The 22,308-nt window shown below is 38.4% G+C and overlaps 1 protein-coding gene and 2 long non-coding RNA genes across 6 annotated transcripts in view; 2 read left to right on the top strand and 1 right to left on the bottom strand.

Annotated features, from left to right (window-relative positions):
* Nucleotides 1-22,308, bottom strand: part of LOC146404771 (uncharacterized) — a 1,009,186-nt gene that overhangs the window by 906,214 nt on the left and 80,664 nt on the right. The window lies entirely within an intron of this gene.
* COMMD1 (copper metabolism domain containing 1) overlaps nt 1-22,308 on the top strand; it is a 148,249-nt gene that overhangs the window by 117,474 nt on the left and 8,467 nt on the right. The window lies entirely within an intron of this gene.
* On the top strand, nt 12,276-20,563 carry LOC146404772 (uncharacterized). The gene is made up of 2 exons (XR_014841882.1): nt 12,276-13,780; nt 14,102-20,563. It is a non-coding gene; the product is annotated as an uncharacterized LOC146404772 (long non-coding RNA).

Here is a 22,308-nt window from a genome sequence, read left to right as displayed (position 1 = left end):
AATTCACAAAACTAGTGAAAAATACAAAAATATGTAAAACTTTAATGATAGCCCCCATTTCTACCAAAAGTAGTATTCCTTCACATTGTCTTCCTTGTAAATACAAAATAATCATACTTAAGTGGTTTTGAGGAGTAGTTAGATGTTTTTATGAAAATTGGGTTATATTATACATATTACTCTGCCAATTTGCTTTACCAACAACTTCCTAGGTCAGTAGATAGAGGCCAAATCCCTATTTAAATAGCTGCATAATACTCCACATTCTAGTCAAGTATTCTCTTTTTAATGACATTTAAGATGTTTCCACTTTGTTGTTTTTATTTATTTTTTATTTTTTAATTTTTTTGTCTTTTTGCCATTTCTTGGGCCGCTGCTGCAGCATATGGAGGTTCCCAGGCTAGGGGTAGAATCGGAGCTGTAGCCTCCGGCCTACACCACAGCCACAGCAAACGCAGGATCCGAGCCGAGTCTGCAACCTACACCACAGCTCACGGCAACGCTGGAACCTTAACCCACTGAGCAAGGCCAGGGATCGAACCTGCAACCTCATGGTTCCTAGTCGGATTCGTTAACCACTGAGCCATGGCGGGAACTCCAACTTTGTTGTTTTTAAATGCTGTTTTCTGTCTCTATAAGTAGTCTAGCAAAAAATATACTTACATATATCCATGTATACATGTCCTTATATACTGGTGCTTTTGTTTCTGTAAACGAATTCTAAAACTAAAGTATCTGTTGCAAGGGTTATGGTTTATTTTAACTTTTAATAGCTACTGCTAAATCACTTTTTAAAAGGTTGTAATAATCACACTTCTGCTGGCAACATGTAAGATTGCTCCTTTGAATATTATTGTTCTTTAATTCTTCTTAACCTGGATTTTAAAAAAGTGATACCCCATTGTTGCTTTACTCTGTATTTCCTTGTCTGCTAGCGAGGTTGAGTCTGTTGTCATATGTTATTAGACATCTCGAATCTCTTACTAACTGCCTGTACATATCCTGTGCCTGTCTTCTCTATTGGATTGCTTATGATTTCTTTATCAACTTGTAAAAGCTTTTTGTATTATAGAAAATTGAAATCTGTTATGTATTGCAGCTCCAGGCTCTTTTTTTTTGTTCATGACTTTTTTTCTTTACAAAGATTTTTATTTATTTTTTATTTTTTATTTTTTGCTTTTTAGGGCCACACCCATGGCATTTGGAAATTCCCAGGCTAAGGGTCAAATAGGAGCTGTAGCTATCAACCTCCACCACAGCTCACAGCAATGCTGGGTCCTTAACCCATTGAGCGAGGCCAGGAATCAAACCCGCGTCCTCATCATGGTAGTCATGTTCTTTAACCGCTGAGCCATGATGGGAACTCCCTATTTTGTTTTTCTTTATAAAGATCCTATAGGATCAGCTCTAAACACAGCTTCCATTGTCATAAGTCAGGAGAGCAGGTAGCTTCACAATGACTTCCTAATTCATTATTAAAATATTCGATTTTATGATATCTCAGAAAGACTCACTTGAACTTTTTTGTAATTTGGTGGAAATATGCCACTATCTATCACTTGTTTTCTAAATGGTTTTCTTTAGATAAAACCATTATGTTAAACACATGTGTTTGGTATTCTTTTAAATATTCTACATAGGCTCTATAATTGTTGTAATTGCCTTATATCTATAGTTGTTTTTTTTTTGTTGTTTTTTGGTTTTTTATAGCCTCTTCCAAGCATAGACTTTAGGTAAACATGAAGTAGGAAAATGACATCGGAATAATTCCACTGATCAGTGATTATTAATGCCTTTCATCAGTGTAGTTCAGAGAGCTACAAGAGCATTATCTCATAATTCTCAAATGGTCTCTGAAGTAGGCAGGCAAAGACTCTTACTCTAATTTACAGATGCAGTTTGTGGTCTTTAAAAGCTTAGAGAGCTGCTCCACATAGAATTAAAGGCAGAAGTAGGGATGAATTTTAAAAGCTGTTTCTTAATCTTTCTAGATAAAAGTCTACATTTATTATTTTCAGAAGTATAAGGGTTATTATAATGTAGTTTGACATTTTTTCTAGTCAAAAGATAAAATCCTGAAATGATAATTTTAGTCTGTGCTGGTTAGTGCATTTCATACTCAAATGAACATTTCTTTTGGGTGCTTATAGTTAAGGATGGTCCCGCTTATCAAAAATTTTAAGACTGGAGTTCCTATTGTGGCTCAGCAGTAATGAACCTAGTAACTAACTCGTATCCATGAGGATATGGATTCCATCCCTGGCCCCCACTCAGTGGATTAAGGCTCTGGCATTACTGTGGCTGTGGTGTAGGCCAGCAGCTGTAGCTCTGATTGGACCCCTTGCCTGGGAACTTCCATATGCCACAGGTGCTGCCATTAAAAGCAAAAAAGAAAAAAAAATTTTTTAAGACTTTAGAAAGAACAGTGGATACAGTATCATTTATTTTGTATCACCTAAATGTCTTCAGTGTAAATAACATTTTGTTCTTAGGTTCTCTAGGAATAGACAGTACACCTAGCATCCAAAACCTATTTAGGTACAGATTATTACTATTGTTGACTTTTTTTTTTTTTTTTTTTTTTTTTTTTGCTTTATTTTAGGGCGGTTCCTGCAGCATATGGAAGTTCCCAGGCTAGGAGTCAAACCAGAGCTACACCACAGCCACAGCAATGCCAGATCCTTAATCCACTGAACAAGGCCAGGGATCACACCCACATCCTCATGAATACTTGTTGGGTTCCTTACCACTGAGCCAGGACAGGAATTCCCAATATTGTTAACTTCTGAATAGACACATTTCTACACATGAATGCGTGTTATTCCTACTTTAAACATAGTGCTCCCCCTTGTTTCCTGTTTCAAGTAATGTTATCATCATCATACTTACAACCCAACTGGAAAATATTAGTGTTCTTCGTTACAGTTCTCTCTCTCATCTCCAGTCCATTTGGTTATCTAGTCCTCTGTGTCTACAACATTTTGTGTACCCATCTATCCTTTTATTCCCATGGCCACTGCGGTGGATCAGGCCCTCTTTGCCTGGTTGCTAATCTTTCACTTCTCTTGTCTTTTGCAGTGCTTCCTGACCATTCACTCTTCTTGAATGGCTTCCATCACCTGAAGTCCTAATATTTTACTATGATATCTTTGCACTATTTATTTGTACGTTTACCGTTCTCCCCACTTCAAAATATCACTAATTCTGCTGTAGAAATCCTAATACACATGCCATTTACTTCACAAATTTCTTTAATTCTTCCAGTCAGACTCAGTATCCACCTTATGTATACATTCATAATTCCTGGACTAACCCTTTTTCTGTTATATCCTTGACATTTTGTTTTGAATTGCAGTTCATTGTGTATATATATTTCTTTTATTTTATCAGTAGCTTGTGGGTGGAGACTGTATAGAACACATTCACACCTTAATAACCTTGCGTATGGTAGTCATAGCTTTCAACTTTTACTGAAATTCTGTACTACATTGAGCAGATCAACTGAGCAGTATCACAAATTGAATCATCTTCATATTACCCCTAGAAAGTGACTAGAAAGAAAAATTTTGTTTCACAGGTGGTAAAAGTTCAGGAAAAAGTTGCTATCTTTGTACATGTTTCCTGAAATCAACGATGTAGATAGAAATGGATTGATTCATTCTTCTATTGTCCATAATAAACTATTTTAAATGATTAAAATTTTAAAGTTGTTTGTGTTCTATCTGTATTCTTTTCTTTGAAATTGTAGGACATACAGGCTGACAGAGTTCAAAACTTCTAGCCATTTGTCTCCAGGAACTTTACTGAGAATGTCAATTGAACTGGGAGCATCATAATCATTTGTTGTACAAAAAAAATAGAAATGGCTCTGAGGTTGAAACATGAGCTGTTGGAATCATGTCTCTCCAGAATGTAAATGAATGGCAGTGCATTCTGGGGCTGGTACTCCTAGTGGAAGAATTTTATGAGTCCAGTCTTCCCTATCTAGCTTCTTGCCAGCTGACAGGCAATCTGATGAGTGTTCTGTCTGATGATTAACCTGACAATGTGCCAAACTGTCCAGTAACCATTTCTTTGAGTTTTAAATACTAAATGTTTTTATTGATCAGAAAGAAATAGCCCTTTAGAGATCATTTAATTTTTACTTTGAAAGCCTTGACCACCACAGTGCCAAAGGAGTTGACTTAAACTGTGCTTAGTTAAACTGTCATTCATTTGGGAATTTTTCAGAACTCTGAGTTTTATGGGTCAGAATTTATCCTTATCCTCTTATTTTGAAAAAGATAGGAAGAATAGCAAGATAAATTCAATGATTCCTTCTCCCCATAATGGCCTTTTTCTTTTAAAGGTTAGCTATTAAAATGTTAACTCTTTACTCTAGAATTCAAGGTCTTTCACAAATTTTTTTCCCATCTGCGTCTCATTTCTTCTCTAAAGGAATTCTCTTCTTTAACCAAGCATGTCTGTCCATCTCCTTCCTCCCACAATGTGTCATTGGTGTCTTTGCACATGTTTGCCTGGCCTAAAATATCCTCTCCCCTATCTCTAGCTTGAAAGGCCCAGGTTAGGATTTACTTCCTCAAATCAAGATAATGCAAATTTTGGAGTTCCCGTCATGGTGCAGCTAAAGTGAATCCGACTGGGAACCATGAGGTTGAGGGTTCAATCCCTGGCCTTGCTCAGTGGGTTAAGGATCCAGCGTTGTAATGTAGGTTGCAGCCGTGGCTCGGATCCCACTTTGCTGTGGCTGTGGCGTAGGCCTGCAGCTATAGCTCAGATTAGACCCCTAGCCTGGGAACCTCCATATGCTGTGGATATGGCCCTAAAAGGACCAAAAAAAAAAAAAAAAAAAAGTAAATTTTAAATCAGCATCAATAAATGACTATCTTTTCACTAGCAGAAGAAATATACACTATGAATTTATAATTACCCCAGATGACTGAGCATTTTGCAAATGAAATTTCAGGGGTGTCACACAAAGATGTAGTTTCTAGAATTTTTTGAAATAACCAAGATTGTTCAACACTTTCCTACAAATAATAGGCTTGAGCTGAGGAATTGTTATCCTTTTAAATGATACTTGTATTCACCACTTCTCACTCTCTACATATTGCCCTAGCCCTGCTTTGACTTTCTGCTTGGCCTGCTCTTCCAGGGGCAATTGAATTTAAGATAGTGGCTATGGATATACCCAAGGAAAATGAAAGGATAGTCTTCTATGGAGAAAAGAGAGATTTTCAAGGTCCTTGTTATTTTCTGTCTTAACAGCTAGGAAAGGTGAATTGATATTTATTTCTTACCTCCTAGTTGATGATAATCAGTGAGAATAACTCATAAAATAAGGATATTTAGTCATGGGATAAGTTATCCATGATTAAACAGATGAAATACCTTTTAGAAAATAATGTTCTCAGAGTGGGAGTAATCACTAAGAGGGCTGTCTAAAACTTGACATCACATTTTAAGATCCATTTCCTCCAAAGGGTGAGCCCTTTGGAACCACAGAATGGAAACAAAGTTTTCAAAACAGCTAACACACAGGAGTAGAGCTTCATTTTGGCCTTAAATGTAGTTACTATCTCTTTCCTCATCTGCCTTCCTGTAAACATTTTGATTAGGCAATAATAGTATTTGTCCATTTTTTTTCCTTTCTTTCTTTTTTTGTCTTTTTGTCCTTTTAGGGCCGCACCTGCGGCATATGGAGGTTCCCAGGCTAAGGGTCTAATCGGAGCTGTAGCCACCGGCCTATGCCAGAGCCACAGCAATGCCAGGTCCGAGCCGCATCTTTGACCTACACCACAGCTCACGGCAATGTCAGATCCTTAACCCACTGATCGAGGCCAGGGCTTGAACCTGCAACCTCATGGTTCCCATTTGTTTCTGCTGCGTCACGACGGGAACTCCATTTTTTTTTTTTTCTTTATGGCGGTAGCAACAGCATATGTAAGTTCTCAGGCCAGGGATCGAATCTGAGCTGCAGCTGCAGCCTATGCCACAGCCTTTAACCCACTTTGCTGCCTCCATGGCAACCCAAGCAGCTGCAGTCAGATTCTGAACCCACTGCGCCGTAGGAAGAACTCCTGTCCAGTGTTTTAAATAAGTTCTTTTATTATGTTGCCTCATTTAAACTTCCTAAAACCCCTACAAAGCAGAATACAATAGATGAAGAAAGTCAGACTCTGGGAGTTTAAGTGAATTACCTCAGTTCACATGAATATTTAAGTGATAGAACTGGAAGTAGATCCTTGATCTTCAGGTTTCTGGTCTTGTGCTCTGCAATTTTATACTGTCTGAGTCTTCATTATCTTCCTATGAATGATCTCATCCTGCTTTTGTATGTGTTATCAAAGGAGAGAGGCAATGACGCTAAGTCCATAGCAAGGAGACAATAATGTGAGAACTGAATTTTAGAACTCGGTCAGCCTCTTGTAATTTATTCACTCTTCTTTACCTCCTTGAATAAACTACCTGGAAGGTGGCTAACAGTTTTCTCAGAACATCAAAAGTCTTTTTTTACATGTCTACTCTAGACCAAAAATATTGATATACATGATCTAGTGAAATTACCTCTTAAATTATTTTAATTTATTACTTTTTTTCCCCATTAAAATGTTAGGTTCTCAAGGGCAGAGGCTCCATCTTGTTTACCACTGAATCCTCAGTGTTTAGAGCTATACCTCACAGATATGAAATAGTCAAAAATATCTCGTGCCTAATTCACTGACTTGATGTTTCAGGAGGCTTACATGGAGACCTGCTGCCCTACATCAAATATTGGTTGTTTTTCTGACATCCACTTTCTCCTTTAGGTCTGACATGGGTGGTCAGCCCTATGAAGGAATGTGGACATTGATCTAGAGCTGCTTGAACTTGAAACAGTTATGTTTATAGGATAAAAGTCTCCGAGTCAAGTGCAAATAGGTTTATCTTTGTATACCTTTTCTCTCAATGCAGCTTGTTTTCACCCTTTGTAGCCATCAATAGGTTCAAGTCCCTTTAGTTCAAAAGTGTCCACTCTGCTAAGCTCTGTCTATACCATGAAGTGGGAGAGGTTGGGATTTACAATCAAAAGTGTAAGATTTTGGACTTCAACAAGAAGTCTTCTACGTGGTAAAATTTTGTGATAATGTAGGCAAGGGAAATGGACACATTTAAACTAGTACATCAGGGAGTTCCCGTCGTGGTTCAGCAGAAACCTATCTGAATAGCACCCATGAGGACGCAGGTTCAATCCCTCACCTTGCTCAGTGGGTTAAGGATCCAGTGTTGCTGTGATCTGTGGTATAGGTCATAGATGTGGCTTGGATCCTGCATTGATTTGACCCCTAGCCTGGGAACCTCCATATGCTTCGGGTGAGGCCCTAAAAAGACAAAAAAAAACTAAACTAAACTAAACTAGTACATCAGCAAGTCTGCTATTTCCAAGAACAGAAAGCACAAAAATCCAGATTCTGAAAGGTTAAGCAGAGCTTACTGTTTAGTCTTTGCCAGTTTATCCATGGTTGGGGCTGGGCTTTTCTGATTCCTAATATTTGAATCCATTAGGTGGTCTTGTTGAATAAAGACCTCTACTAAGAAGGGAAAAGAGGGCAAATAGTGTCGTGATCCTCGCAGGAAGAAAAAAAGTGTGCTGAAAAAGCACAAAGCTCACAGGATGTTAAATAACACTGTGAAAACATGTGGGAGTTGATTTACTATTTGGGGCTTGTCATAGCCTGAAGCAGTTGGTGCTGATTCCCAGTGTGAGAATGTTTTTTTCTCTCCCGGACAATGTCTGGCCCCAAGAGTCTTTCACATGAATTTTTGTCACCATTAAGAGCCAGGTGTGCCTGTTCTGAAGAAAACAGAGCTGTAGTTCAAGTGTTCAGCAGAAATCCTTTTAAAGTATCAGGGAACAGGATGTATGTAACAGGGAAGAAAGAGAGACTAATTATTGAGAGTCTGTTTCACGTAAAACAGTGCTGGGTACTTGCACATGTGCTATCTTATTTAGTCTTTATATAACAGTCCTATAAGATGGATTTATTTTTCTATTTTCTAGATTTGGAAACTAAAACTCAAATGACTTTCCCATGGTCACACAGCTGTTAGTAGTGGAGCCATATCTAAATCCAAATTGTCTAACTCTCAAAGTGATTGTTTTTCTCTCCATAATATTGCTTTGGGATCCCTGTATAATGGTGGAGAGGGCTCATTTCTTCCTATAGAGGGAGAGGGAAACTACATATAAAATGGCAGGATGTACATGCCCTTACATACTCCTTTCTAACCCTAACCTTCAAAATGTATACTGAGCTTTTCAGCATAGTACTAAGTGAGAGATCTTAATGAATGATGCAGTGGAGTGAGCTGAGAAGAGTTTGTCCCTGAATTTAAAGATGTTCACAGAAGTATATATTACCTTCTTTAAATTTCCAATTATGAGCCATTGTATCCTAAAGAACGGAGGCTAATAGTGGCCTTTGGGGTATAGTATCATCCTTGTCATATATTTAGACTTAACCGCCAGTTGAGAATTACAATTTCTAAAACAGTGCATTTTTTTTTGGCTATGACTGCAGCATGCAGAAGTTCCCTGGGCCAGGGATCAAACCCATACCACAGCAGTGACAATGCCAGATCCATAACCCAGTGAGCCACCAGGGAACTCCTAAAACAGTTCATTTTAATCTAAGTGTTTCTTGGGAGTTCCCTTCATGGCCCATCGGACACTAATCTGACTAGGATCCATGAGGACGCAGGTTCGATCCTTGGCCTTGCTCAATGGGTTAAGGATCTTGTGTTGCCGTGAGCTGTAGTGTAGGTTGCAGATGCAGCTCAGATCTAACATTGCTGTGGTGTAGGCCAGTGCCTACAGCTCTGATTCAACCCCTAGCCTGGGAACTTCCATATGCCACGGTTGCAGCCCTAACAAAAAGCAATAATAATAATATTCTAAGTATTTCTTGAAGGCAGTCAGACTTAGGGCCTCTGTCTTATAAATGACAGAATTATTGGAAGTTCTATCTTAATGTTCATACTCTAGTATTTTTTTCTCTTCATTGATGAAGGTGAAGGCTTTGCATTAAAATTTTCTTTTGTTTTTTCAGACTACAGATGTAAACCCTAATTTCGGCATAGTGATAAGAACAAAATTTTCCATTTACTCTGCTGGAGGCCCCTTTTCATAGTTTGAGATGTGGGACACAGACATTTTCTTGTTTGTTTCATTTTATTTTATTTCTTTTCCCTCTAGGGATCATTTGACTTTCATTTGAAGTTCTAATTGAAAGAGGGTAGGGGGTAGAAAATGATGTACATTTGAATTAGTAACATAGAAAAATACTAATTAAATTAGATTTCAAATGTCAAAAGTGAGTTTTTATTTCTGTACTTTGAAGAATTGGTTCAATTACTATAATCCCTTTTCTTCCTTTCTTTCTCCCCCCCCCCCCTTTTTTTTGCCTCACCCATGGCATGTAGAAGTTTCTGGGCCAGGGATTGAACCTGCACCACAGTTGCTGCAATGCTGGATCCTTAACCTGCTGCACCACAAGGGGATATCCTACTACTATAGTCCTCTTTTTTTGTTTTTGTTTTTGTTTGGTTTGGTTTTAATCTCTGACATAAAGGAGTATTTAACATAAATAGAATAATTTTATTGGTGTCTTGTAAAAGAAGGTATGCGATTATCTTACATTGGAAATGTTCTGTACACAAGCTCGATTGCCCTCTGGCTATGGGCAAGGGAATTATGGAAATGAAGTAGGAATGGCATCTTAATTGTGGACTTCCTGATTTTTTTTTGTTATTGTTGAATATTAAAATTCTCTCTCAATTTGACTAAGAAAATTGCTTGATTTGGGTATTCTCTTTTTCCTTAGGAGTGATAGGAAGGATAGACTTTGCACCTGAGCTCCTGACCCTGCTTTTAGTCATGGTATTCATTAGCAGTCCCCTAAACAAGTTCACATTCTTGGCAGCTCTAGCCTATAGTCAGTAGCAATGCTGCTTAATCAACCAGTATTACTTTAGTTTTTACTGGGTATGAGATACTGTGATAAAACCAGAGAAGTGTAAAATACAGTTGACTTGCACCACCCCAAACTGTTAAGTTGCTTTGGATGCATTATCTCGTTAAATCTTCATAGCAATTTCCTTATCCATTAAATGGTTAAAATCATCATTTTACAGATTAGGAAACTAAAACTTAGCCAGCCACATAACTTGAAAGTAGTAGAGTTTTAATTTAGGTTTGAATTTAGGCTTGTATAACTTTAGAATCCATGTTCACTAATCATTGGCGATAGGAACTAGCAAATAGATAGGCATTCACTATGCATAGAATCTCGTCATGAGGAAGCATGAGACAAACTCAAATTGACATTCTATAAAATAACTAGCTTATATTTTTCAAAAATGTTAGGATCAGGAAACATAAGAAAGGAGTTCCTGGAAGTTTCCATCATGGCTCAGAGGTAAGGAGCCTGACTAGTATCCATGAGGATGTAGGTACGATCCCTGGCCTTGCTCAGTGAGTTAAGGATCCAGCATTGTTGTGAGCTGTGGTGTAGGTTGTGGAGGTGACTCGGATCCCTTGGCTGTGGTGTAGGCCAGCAGCTACAGCTCCAATTCTACCCTAACCCTGGGAACTTCCATATGCCATGGGTTCAGCCCTAAAAAGCAAAAAAAAAAAAAAAAGAAGAAGAAGAAGAAGAAGAAGAAGAGGAAGAAAGAAAGAGAAAGGAAAATGAAAAAAAAGAAAAGAAAAGAAAAGAAAGAGAAAGGAGAAAGGAATTCCTGCTGTGGCACAACAGGATTGGTGGCGTCTCTAGAGCACTGGGTCACAGGTTCCATCCCCCAGCTGGCACAGTGGGTTAAGGATCCAGATCCAGCATTGCTGTAGTTGCCTCATAGGTTGATCTGATCCCTGGCCCAGGAACTCCATGTGCCATAAGGCAGCCAGGAAAAAAAAAGAAAAGAAAAAACAAAACAAGACAAGTTGACTGAGAAACTGTTCTAGATTAAAGGAGACTAGAGATGCATGACATCTAAATGCAATCAGTGTGTGATTGTAAGTTTGACTTGGGAGCAGGAAAAAAAAAACTTTATAGAGGACATTATTGAGGTATATGATAAAATTTGAATATAGACTGGGTTAGATACTAACATTTATCAATATTGTATAACCATGACTTTATAAGAAAATGTCTTATCTTTGAGAAATACAGACTAAAATTTTTAGGGATAAAAGGGCCATGATATCCCCTACTTATTCTCAAGTGCTTGTGAGAGAGAGAGAATGACAAAGTCATTGTGGAAAAGTGTAAATAATTGAATTTAACAAATGGTAACTCTGGGGAAAGAGTATACGAGAGTCAGACTTTTGTCCTAGTTTTTGTATACTTGAAATGATGTAATGAAAAAATTCAAATGCCTTATATTCTGTAAATGCGGCTAAAATTCTTCAGAAACTTCAAAACACAGCTGAGGCCAGGAGATGAGGACCATATCCTATTCATGCTTCCTCCATTGGCAAAGAACTTGCCAAACCAAATTGAGGAAATAAGCATAGACTGTTATGTGATAGAGGAAACATAAGTCATACTGTCAAGATGTTTTTCTTATACCGCCTTCGGGGGAATACTTCTCTTTCCTTCAAAATAATTAGTTGTTTTCAGTAATATATTTTTCTCCCATTTCTTTGACCCCTCTTACATAGTTCATATTTCTGGCTGCTTTTTTTTTTTTTTTTTTTTTTTTCACAGACACACCTGTGGCATATAGAAGTTCCTGGGCTAGAGGTCAAATTGGAGCTGCCACTGAGGCCTACGCCACAGCAACAAGGGATGCAAGCTGCATCTGTGACATACGCCACAATTTATAGCAATGCTGGATACTTAACCCACTGAACAAGGCCATGGATTGAACTCACATCCTCACAGAGACAACACTGGGTCCTTTTTTTGTGTGGGGGGGGGGTTATTTTTTATTTTTATTTTATTTTTTTAATTTATTTTTTATTGTTATTTCCCCCAACACACTTTTTTTTCCCCACTGTACAGCAGTGGGGACCCAATTATACATAGATGTATACATAATTTTTTCTCCCATGGTCGTGCTGCGTTGTACGTATCTAGACATAGTTCTCAGTGCTACACAGCAGGATCTCATTATAAATCCATTCCAAGAGCAACAGTTTTCGTCCGTTGACCCCAAGCTCCCAATCCCTCCCACTCTCTCCCCCTCCCCCCAGGCAACCACAAGTCTATTCTCCAAGTCTGTGATTTTCTTTTCTGTAGAAAGGTTCATTTGTGCTGTATATTAGATACCAGATATGAGTGATATCATATGGTATTTGTTTTTCTCTTTCTGACTTATTTCACTCGGTATGAGAGTCTCTAGTTCCACCCGTGTTGCTGCAAATGGCATTATTTCATTCTTTTTTATGGCTGAGTAGTATTCCATTGTGTGTATTCACCACATCCTCCTAATCCAATCATATATCGATGGACATTTGGGTTGTTTCCAGCTCTTGGCTACTATGAATAGAGCTGCAATGAACATGTGGGTGCATGTGTCTTTTTTAAGGAAAAGTTTTGTCCAGATATATGTCCAAGAGTAGGATTGCTGGATCATATGGTAGTTCTATGTATAGAATTCTAAGGTATCTCCAAACTGTTCTCCATAGTGGCTGTACCAGCTTACATTCCCACCAGCAGTGCAGGAGGGGTTCCCTTTTCTCCACAACCCCTCCAGCACTTATTTGTGGACTTATTAATCATGGCCATCCTGACATGGTAGTTTTGATCTGCATTTCTGTAAAGATCAGGAATGTTGAGCATTTTTTCATGTGCTTATTGACCATCTGTATATCTTCCTTGGAGAAATGTCTATTCAGGTCCTTTGCCCATTTTTCCATTGGGTTGTTGGCGTTTTTACTATTGAGTTATGTAAGTTGCTTGTATATTGTAGAGATTAAGCCCTTGTCAGTTGCATCATTTGAAACTATTTTCTTCCATTCTGTAAGTTGTCTTTTGGTTTCTTTTGCTGTGCAAAAGCTTGTCAGTTTGATGGGGTCCCATTGGTTTATTTTTTTGCTTTTATTTCTGCTGCTTTGGGAGACTGACCTGAGAAACTTTTCATAAGGTTGATATCAGAGAATGTTTTGCCTGTTTTCTTCCAGGAGTTTGATGGTGTCTTGTCTTATATTTAAGTCTTTAAGCCATTTTGAGTTTATTTTCGTGCATGGTGTGAGGGTGTGTTCTAGTTTCATTGATTTGCATGCAGCTGTCCAGGTTTCCCAGCAATTCTTGCTGAAAAGACTGTCTTTTTCCCATTTTATGTTCTTGCCTCCTTTGTCAAAGATTAATTGACCATAGGTATCAGGGTTTATTTCTGGGTTCTCTGTTCTGTTCCATTGGTCAGTTTGTCTGTGGTACCAGTACCACACTGTCTTGGTGACTGTGGCTTTGTAATAGTTCTTGAAGTCTGGAAGAGTTATGCCTCCTGCTTGGTTTTTGTTTCTCAGGATTGCTCTGGCAATCCTAGGTTTTTTGTCGTTTCATATAAATTTTTGGATTCTTAGTTTTAGTTCTGTGAAAAATGTCGGGTAATTTGATAGGGATTGCATTGAATCTGTAGATTGCTTTGGTATTATGACCATTTTTGCAATGTTAATTTTTCCAATCCATGAACATGGAATATCTTTCCATTTCTTTACATCTTTAATTTCCTTGATTAATGTTTTATAGTTCTCAGCATATAAGTCTTTCACCTCCTTGGTCAGGTGTATTCCCAGGTATTTGATTTTTGGGGGTGTAATTTTAAAAGGTATTGTATTTTTGTATTCCTTTTCTAATATTTCATTGTTAGTATAAAGAAATGTGACTGATTTCTGAATGTTAATCTTACATCCTGCTACTTTGCTAAATTTGTTGATCAGTTCAAGTAGTTTTTGGGTTGGGTCCTTAGGGTTTTCTATGTATAGTATCCTGTCATCTTCATACAGTGACAGTTTTATCTCTTTTCCTATTTGGATGCCTTTTATTTATTTTATTTATTATTTATTTATGTTTTTGTATTTTCTAGGGCCACACCTGCAGCATATGGAGGTTCCCAGGCTAGGGGTCTAATCGGAGCTATAGCTGCCAACCTACACCACAGCCACAGCAACGTGGGATCCAAGCCTCGTCTGCGACCTACACCACAGCTCATGGCAACACCAGATCCTTAACCCACTGATCAAGGTCAGGGATCGAACCTCCAACCTCATGGTTCCTAGTCAGATTCGGTAACCACCGAGCCATAATGGGAACTCCTGGATGCCTTTTATTTCTTTTGTTTTTCTGATTGCTGTGGCTGGGACTTCCAATACTATGTTGAATAGCAGTGGTGAGAGTGCTCATCCTTGTCTTGTTCCAGATTTTAGTGGGAAGGCTTTCAGTTTTTCTCCATTGAGTATTATATTTGCTGTGGGTTTGTCATAAATGGCTTTATGTTAAGGAATGTTCCCTCTATACCCACTTTGGTGAGAGTTTTTATCATAAATGGGTGTTGGACTTTGTCATATTCTTTTTCTGCACATCTATCGAGATGATCATATGGTTTTTGACTTTTCTTTTGTTAATGTGGTGTATGACGTTGATTGATTTGCGTATGTTGAACCATCCTTGTGAACCTGGGATGAATCCCACCTGGTCATGGTGTACGATCTTTTTGATATGTTGTTGGATTCGGTTGGCTAAAATTTTGTTGAGAATTTTTGCATCTATATTTGTCAAAGATATTGGCTGATAATTTTCTTTTTTGGTGGTATCTTTGGTTTTGGAATTAGGGTAATGGTGGCATCATAGAATGTCTTTGGGAGTGTTCCTTCTTCTTCAACTTCTTGAAAAAGTTTAAGGAGGACGGGCACCAGTTCCTCTTTGTATGTTTGCTAGAATTCACCTGTGAAGCCATCTGGTCCTGGACTTTTATTTGTAGGGGTTGTTTTTATGATGTAATCAACATTGGGTTCTTAATCTATTGAGCTACAATAGGAATTCCTATTTCTGGCTTATTGATAAAATCCTGGATAAAGTGATAAATGTGTGTTTTTAACAGAAGAGTAGACTACAAGGTAGAGTAAGCATTATTTATCTTTTACTAATTATTTATGTTTGTTTGTTTTTATTTGTAACAGTATGTATGCTGCCTGCACTTTCTCTCTGTTTTAGGAGGGTATCAGTCAAGCCTTGATTACTTATGGTGAAATATGCTGTTTTGGGTGTTATCAAGGGCATTCTTTTCCTTCACTCTGTGCAGTCCTGTTTATCCTGGGCTTGACCAGAGAATAGATGTGGACCAAATATTAGTGATGTTAAAGGTTTAAACTCATAATTTAACATAGTTATCTTTTTTCCAATAATTTTTCATTCTCTTTCCTTTTGCGAAAAAAAATTGAGATATAACTGACATATAATATGTCAGTTTCAGATGTACAACACAGTGATTTGATATTTGTATATAATGCAAAGTGATCATATTTATCTTTTTGTCTTCTGAAAGTGCCTATCAGGAGTTCCTTTCGTGGCTCAGTGGTTAACAAATCCGACCAGGAGCCATGAGGTTGCAGGTATGATCCCTGGCCTTGCTCAGTGGGTTAAGGATCCGGCGTTGCCATGAGCTGTGGTGTAGGTTGCAGATGCAGCTCGGATCTGGCGTTGCTGTGGCTGTGGTGTAGGCCTGCAGCTGTAGCTCTTGATTAGACCCCTAGCTTGGGAACCTCCATATGCTGCAAGTGCAGCCCTATACAGCAAAGAAAAAGAAAAAAGAAAGTGCCTATCAATGCTGATGTGATTTCTGTCAAGAGGAATAATTTGGTGTATCTGGGTTAGATAATAAGGCAGAATTGGGAATTCCTTCTAATTTAGATGGAAAGAACCGTAAGATTAAGCAGGTATTTTGGTTCTACTGACTGATCTGGGAGAAGTCCACACATTAGTCAGTAGAACAACAAAAGTAAATGTTGACTCCAGCTCCTGGTGATGGGACAAGTAGATATATATATATATCCGAATCCTCCCTGCCTTCCCCGCCGCCCCTGCCCCGTGCAGAACTGCCACACACACACAGAGGGAATAAAAGGTGTCTTGCCTCAGAATAAGAACTTAGTACCTTGTAATAGGTGTCTCTGCATATTAACTTTGCGTTATCATGCTGTTAGCACTTCAACTTTGAGTCTTTGTTAAAGTTAAGTTAATCACAGAATAACTTTCACGTGTGGGTATTTAGTGACTGTTAATAATGATGTTTATGTTATTATATATGAATGTGAGTCAGGATTGTGAAGTGATTGTGCTTGGACTTTGAAGCCAAACAGACCTGGGTTTAAAAGTGGCTCTGCAACTTATTACCTGCATAACCTTAAACAAATCGCTCGTTTTCCCCCATCTTTAAAATGGGATAAAATTCTCCTCACCACTGTGAAATGATACATGTAAAGAAGTCAGTGTTATGCCTGGCGTTTTGTATGTTTTCGACAAATGTCAGCCATTGCTATTAATATATTATCATTAGTGTAACTTTTGAATCTCCCTGAATTTGCTAATGTTTTCAGATTTGTCACACTCTCCCTACAGTCTCTCCTATGCCTGCCTTCCAGGCTGACTTCTCTTTAATTGAAGCATTTCATTTTTTAGGCATTTCATTTTCCCCCAGGATTCAGTGCATCCCCCTCAAACTTTTCTGTTCCCTCCACTACCTCCAAAGCCTGCTGAATGGTGATAAATGTAAGAAACTATCTTTTTTCAGCAATTAGGACCTGACTACCTATTCTGTCATTTACAAAGGAGTGAACGTTTAATGCTGGTTTCTAGAACTGTGAGCAATATTAGATAAATGAGGCCTTACTTTCTTTTCCTGCATAAATTGGATCAGAAGTATATCCAAGCCCATAGAATCTGTTGCGTTATCCAATGAAGTCTTCCTGCTGAATATAACTGAAAAGATCTGATTTGGGGTCTGGTGGACAATGTCTGTCACTTCTGCAGTTCTTCAAAGTACCTTACTTCTGGCCTGGTCTCTTCCTAGTTATAGTGCCATTCTAAGAGTCAAATAAGGTAGGTTGTGCATATGAAAAGGCTTTCTAAAATGCAAAACACCATGTTAATGTGAAGGAAGGTTACTTTATGTGAACAAAGGCCCCAGCAACTAAAGTGTTGTCAGAATTCAAGCCTAGGGCAATAAAGATGCAATCTTCTCTCTCTCTGTCACCTCCAGAAGTTTGCACTAAACTATATAAGCTAAGAGGTCCCACTGTGGCCACCAGGTTAAGAACATGGAATGTTGGAAATTCTTTTCTGCACAGTATGAACAGCAAGCCTGGACTCATGTGTGAGATCATCATTATCATCATCAATCACAAATCCTTAGGGGATACTTGATAACACAGTACCCTCCAAGCACTGAGGATTCTTATGGACTGAATTGTGTTCCCTGCAGATTCACATGTTAAAGTGAAAGTTCCAACCTCCAGTGCCTCAGAATGTATTTGGAGTTAACTGGAAACCCAGCAAAATTAATTCCCATTCTCTACAAACTTGACCTCCCCCCCAAAAAAACCCAAAACCTTTTCTTGGATTTCCCATCGTGGCTCAGTGGTAAGAAACCTGACTAGTATCCATGAGGACGAGGGTTCGATCTCTGGCCTCGCTTAGTGGTGTATTGCCATGAGCTGTGGCGTATGTCACAGATGTGGCTCAGATCCCATGTTGCTGTGGCTCTGGTGTAGGCCAGCAGCTACAGCTCTGATTTGACCCCTAGCCTGGGAACCTCCATATGCTGAGGGCGTAGCCCTAAAAAGACAAAAATGAAACAAAATAAAACAAAACTTTTCTCTCCAAATCAGCAGTTTCTGTATTCAAAAGTCCTCTTATCCTCAGTCATTTCATCCTTTGCCCTCCTTACATAGCCTTTTTTGCTTCCTCTAAAGAAGGGCCAAGAGAAATGCTGCTTTCTAACTATGTCTATTTCTGCTTAATTGTGCTGTCATGAATGACTTAAAGAAAACTACACTGAGAAAGTTGGAAATAGGTAGGTGGTGCTATTGGTTGAGCAATGGCACTGTTTTCTACTTTCAGAAAATCAGCAACCCCAGTTGGTTTGATTAGTACCCTTATGTCTTCCTCCCCTGACGAGGAGTTTGTCATTCATTGCCACACTTCTGTCTTTTCATTGAATGTATTCAGGTGTTACCCCCATCTTAGTCTGTAGGTTTTCAGGATCCCCTTAGGAAGCAAGTGCCATTGCATACTTTGTTCCTGCCCAACTGATGGTGTTGCCTAAACAAGCTACTCTGGCCAAGTTTTGTTTTTTGTTTTTTTTTTTTAATCTTCTCTATTCCTTTCATGTAAATATATTTTAGTTTGTTTGTCAAAGCTGTTTGCAAATGAGTTTGCTCTGGAATGTACCTCCTCGGGAATGATTAGGGGCCCCAATTTGAACTTCGATTTAAAATTAGCAACATTCTGTTTCTTATGTGCTGATGAGTTTTATCATTTGGTTTCTCTCAGATTTAAGTGAAATTTCTTCTTCCTTCAGTATGATTTGCCTTTTCAGCTGTGCAGCAATTGTTCCTCTGGTTCTTTGTCCATTGTTGCATGGGAACTAGTTCTACTTAGCCAAAAATCCTGTATGATTTCCTTAAGATCAAACCAGAGCACCTAAAAATAGTTTTTTACACAAATATTTTTTAGCCACAATTTTTCGAAATACGAAAATCTTAACAGCTAAGTATTAAGTCCTGCTGAAAATGAAAAGTTGTGAAATAAAGTAGAGCAGTGCTTTGTAGAAATCAGCCAATAATCTAATTGATTGAGCTTCTAATGCTTATGTAATTTGGCTCCATTTTATTTTCCTTTGTTTTGTGTTTCTAAAATACTAAATGCTTAAGTTCTTGGGGCTTATATAAATCAGCACAGAATCAGGCATTTCTAATTAGTTCCCATTATCCTCTGTTCAAAACTTTTAGATTTGAGTCTCCAAATTGAAAGTCACATGTGGGTGTTAGTGGGCAACAAGTTGAATCAGGATCTGGAAATTCTGGGCTTCATATACATGGGGCTAGTGTCTGGCTTTCTTTGCTTTTAGTGGAAAATGAAAATTGATGATACCTTTACCTTTCACTATACACTGTTAGGGAGCAGATATAGGTGAGGTTGCTTTGAAGTCTTTAGGGGAAAAAGAAAAATGACAGTCTTGGTTTAGCAGTATAGAATTCAGCCAACGAAAGAACCGTTCATTCTTGCAAGATCAAAACTATTTTCTCCCTTTGAGAAATAAGTCAGATTGCCTAGGCCAAAATATGTGTTCCTTTTGACCATGCATTGGCAGGACAGGCATAACCAGTTTTCTTCTAAGTCATGGCTCTAGATTTTTTCCAGCTAAGACCTTTGATGCAAATTCTTAATGAAATGTTATTTTCCACAGTTGTTGCTGCTGTTGTTACTCTTGTTTTTTTCCTTTTTAATATCAAATTGCTATTATACAAGATTTTACTTTATTTTATTTTATTTTTTCTTACAAGGGCTGCACCCGTGGTATATGGAAGTTCCCAGCCTAGGGTTGAATCAGGCCTACACCATAGCCACAACAACGCCAGATCTTAGCCACATCTTCTCAGCTTATGGCAATGCCAAATCCTTAACCCACTGAGCAAGGTCAAATAATAATAGAAATATAATTCAAATAATAATAGAAAATTAAATATTGGTTCTAATTCATCCTGTTATTTATCACTTGGAGGGCAGCCTTCCTACCAACTTAGGCATGATAAAAATTCATACTCTGCTCATCTTTGGAGTTTGTATTTGGTGATTATGTACTTTCCCAATCTGAAAAAACTCATCTTTATGTTTATACTGATATAGTGATTGAGACCAGAAAGTAAAGTAGGAAATAAAGAAATTACAACCTCATGTAGAAAATACTGGAAATGGCAGAGAAGAATGAGTTGGGAGTAGGGGAAAAAATACCCTGACCTCTCTCTTCTCTTGTTAGAACCCAACTGTAAGCCAGAGAACAAGGGAGTGACATGATCTTAGAGGACTTGGAACAAGGTGGAGAAGGGTGGCAAATGGCTATGAAAGGACACATGGAAAATAATCAGCACAGTTTTCAGGGAACTATAAAATTTTAATTTTGGGTAAATGGTTCCTTATGAAGTAATTTGCAAGCTGCTTTGCTACAGAGAAGCTATTTCAAGGTCTCCTGAAGGAGTTAGGGAGCAGTATCAATATAATTCTGAGAAAGGTGCAGAAAGAATGGGAATGAGTGGTGAACACAGATGTACTTATGAAGTTATTTTGAACTAATCTGGTGGGCAGTGTTCGAAGCTCTTGGGTACCTTATTTATTATATAATTGACCTTCAAGAAGCCACTGCCAAAAAAGAATGAAATAATGCCATTTGCAGCAACATGGATGGACCTAGAGAATATCAGATTAAGTGAAGTAAATCAGACAGTGAGAGACAAATATCATATGATATAGCTTACATATGGAATCTTTAAAAAAAAAAGATCCAAATGAACGTATATGCAAAATAGAAATAGACCCACATACATAGAAAACAAACTTATGGTTACCAAAGGGGATTGAGGACTGAGGAATAAATAAGTTTGGGATTAACATATACACACTACTATGTATAAAATAACCAACAAGGACCTACTGTATAGCACAGGGAACTGTAGTCAATATAATAACCTATAAGGGAAAAGAATCTGAAAAAGACTGTGTATATGTGTAACTGAATCACTTTTCTCTACACCTGAAACAAACACATTGTAAATCAACTATACTTCAGTTTAGAAATTAAAAAAAAAGAAGAAGCCATTGACAATGTTGATCTTTGCTGTATATTCTCTTTCTCTTTCCAGTTGCCAAACACAGAAGAGACAGAGTGGCAGAGCTGCAGCTCAGAGGGTTAGTTTAAGTTAAGGAAAAGGACAGCCCAAACAGAAGGTCAGGCCTCATAGCTAAAAGTTTCTGTTTAGCCAAGAGTCCCTTTGTGTCAATAAAAGAAACTAAAAGAAAAATTAGAGGAATGAGCGTTATGAAAACTGACCACCTATATGTGGCCTTCTGAGATCAGTATTGCTTAGCAGGATCCTCAGACACTCCCAATTTCACCCTTCATCCCCCAACTTTAGCATTTTTTAAAAAGACCATAACATGTTAGAATTTGCCAAAGTTGTACTACCATGCTAAATATGACCAGTGAATTGGGGGTAAAGTTTTGTGGAAACTTTGCATGGGAAATAATATAGGAGATAGGCTATAAGATTTCTATTTGGGGAGTTCCCATTGTGTTTCAGTGGGTTAAGAACCCAACTAGTATCCATGAGGATGCAGTTTCAATCCCTGGCCTCGCTCAGTGGGTTAAGGATCCAACCCTGCTGTGAGCTACGGTGTAGGTCGCATATGTGGTTTGGATCCTGCGTAGCTGTGGCTGTGGTGTAGGATGGCAGCTGCAGCTCTGATTCACCCCCTAGCCTGGGAACTTCCATATGCTTCCGCCATAAGTTGTGGCCCTTAAAAAGCAAAAAAAGGGAGTTCCCATCGTGGTGCAGTGGAAACAAATCTGACTAGGAACCACGAGATTGCGGGTTCAAATCCCTGGCCTCACTCAGTGGGTTAAAGATCCAACCTTGCTGTGAGCTATGGTATAGGTTGCATATGTGGTTTGGATCCTGCGTAGCTGTGGCTGTGGTGTAGGATGGCAGCTGCAGCTCTGATTCAACCCCTAGCCTGGGAACTTCCATATGTTGCAGGTGTGGCTCTTAAAAAGCAAAAAAAGGGAGTTCCCATCGTGGCGCCGTGGAAACGAATCTGACTAGGAACCATGAGATTGCAGGTTCAAATCCCTGGCCTTGATCAGTGAGTTAAGGATCTGGCGTTGTGAGCTGTGGTATAGGTCACAGATGTGGCTCAGATCTGGTGTGGCTCCGATTGGACCCCTAGCCTGGAAACCTTCATATGCCACAGGTACAGCCCCAAAAACCAAAATAAATAAATAAAGGAAAAAATTTCTATTTTGTCTCATATAACAGTTATTCTAAATGGTTCCACTTAGGTAATAAGTCATAGTCCTTTTTATTTTCTATTTTCAGCATTTTGTCACTGTAATATTGTTTTGCCAAAGAATTGTTCAGGGTGCGCCTATGGGCCTGGATAAAGATGACATTAAAATGAACATTATACTCAAAGAGGTTACTTCGTGTGTTGACGAAGAAACCAAACACTTGCTTAGTAACAGCCTTCAAACTAATAAATAGTTAATACTCTT

The sequence above is a fragment of the Sus scrofa genome, chromosome 3, assembly GCF_054392235.1.
Source record: "Sus scrofa isolate SSC_HxYL_T2T_F1_AM1 chromosome 3, Sscrofa_HxYL_maternal_Yorkshire_Landrace_v2.0, whole genome shotgun sequence".
NCBI lineage: Eukaryota > Metazoa > Chordata > Mammalia > Artiodactyla > Suidae > Sus > Sus scrofa.
The sequence above is the reverse complement of the archived record's forward strand: the minus strand, read 5'-3'. Positions and strand labels throughout refer to the sequence as shown.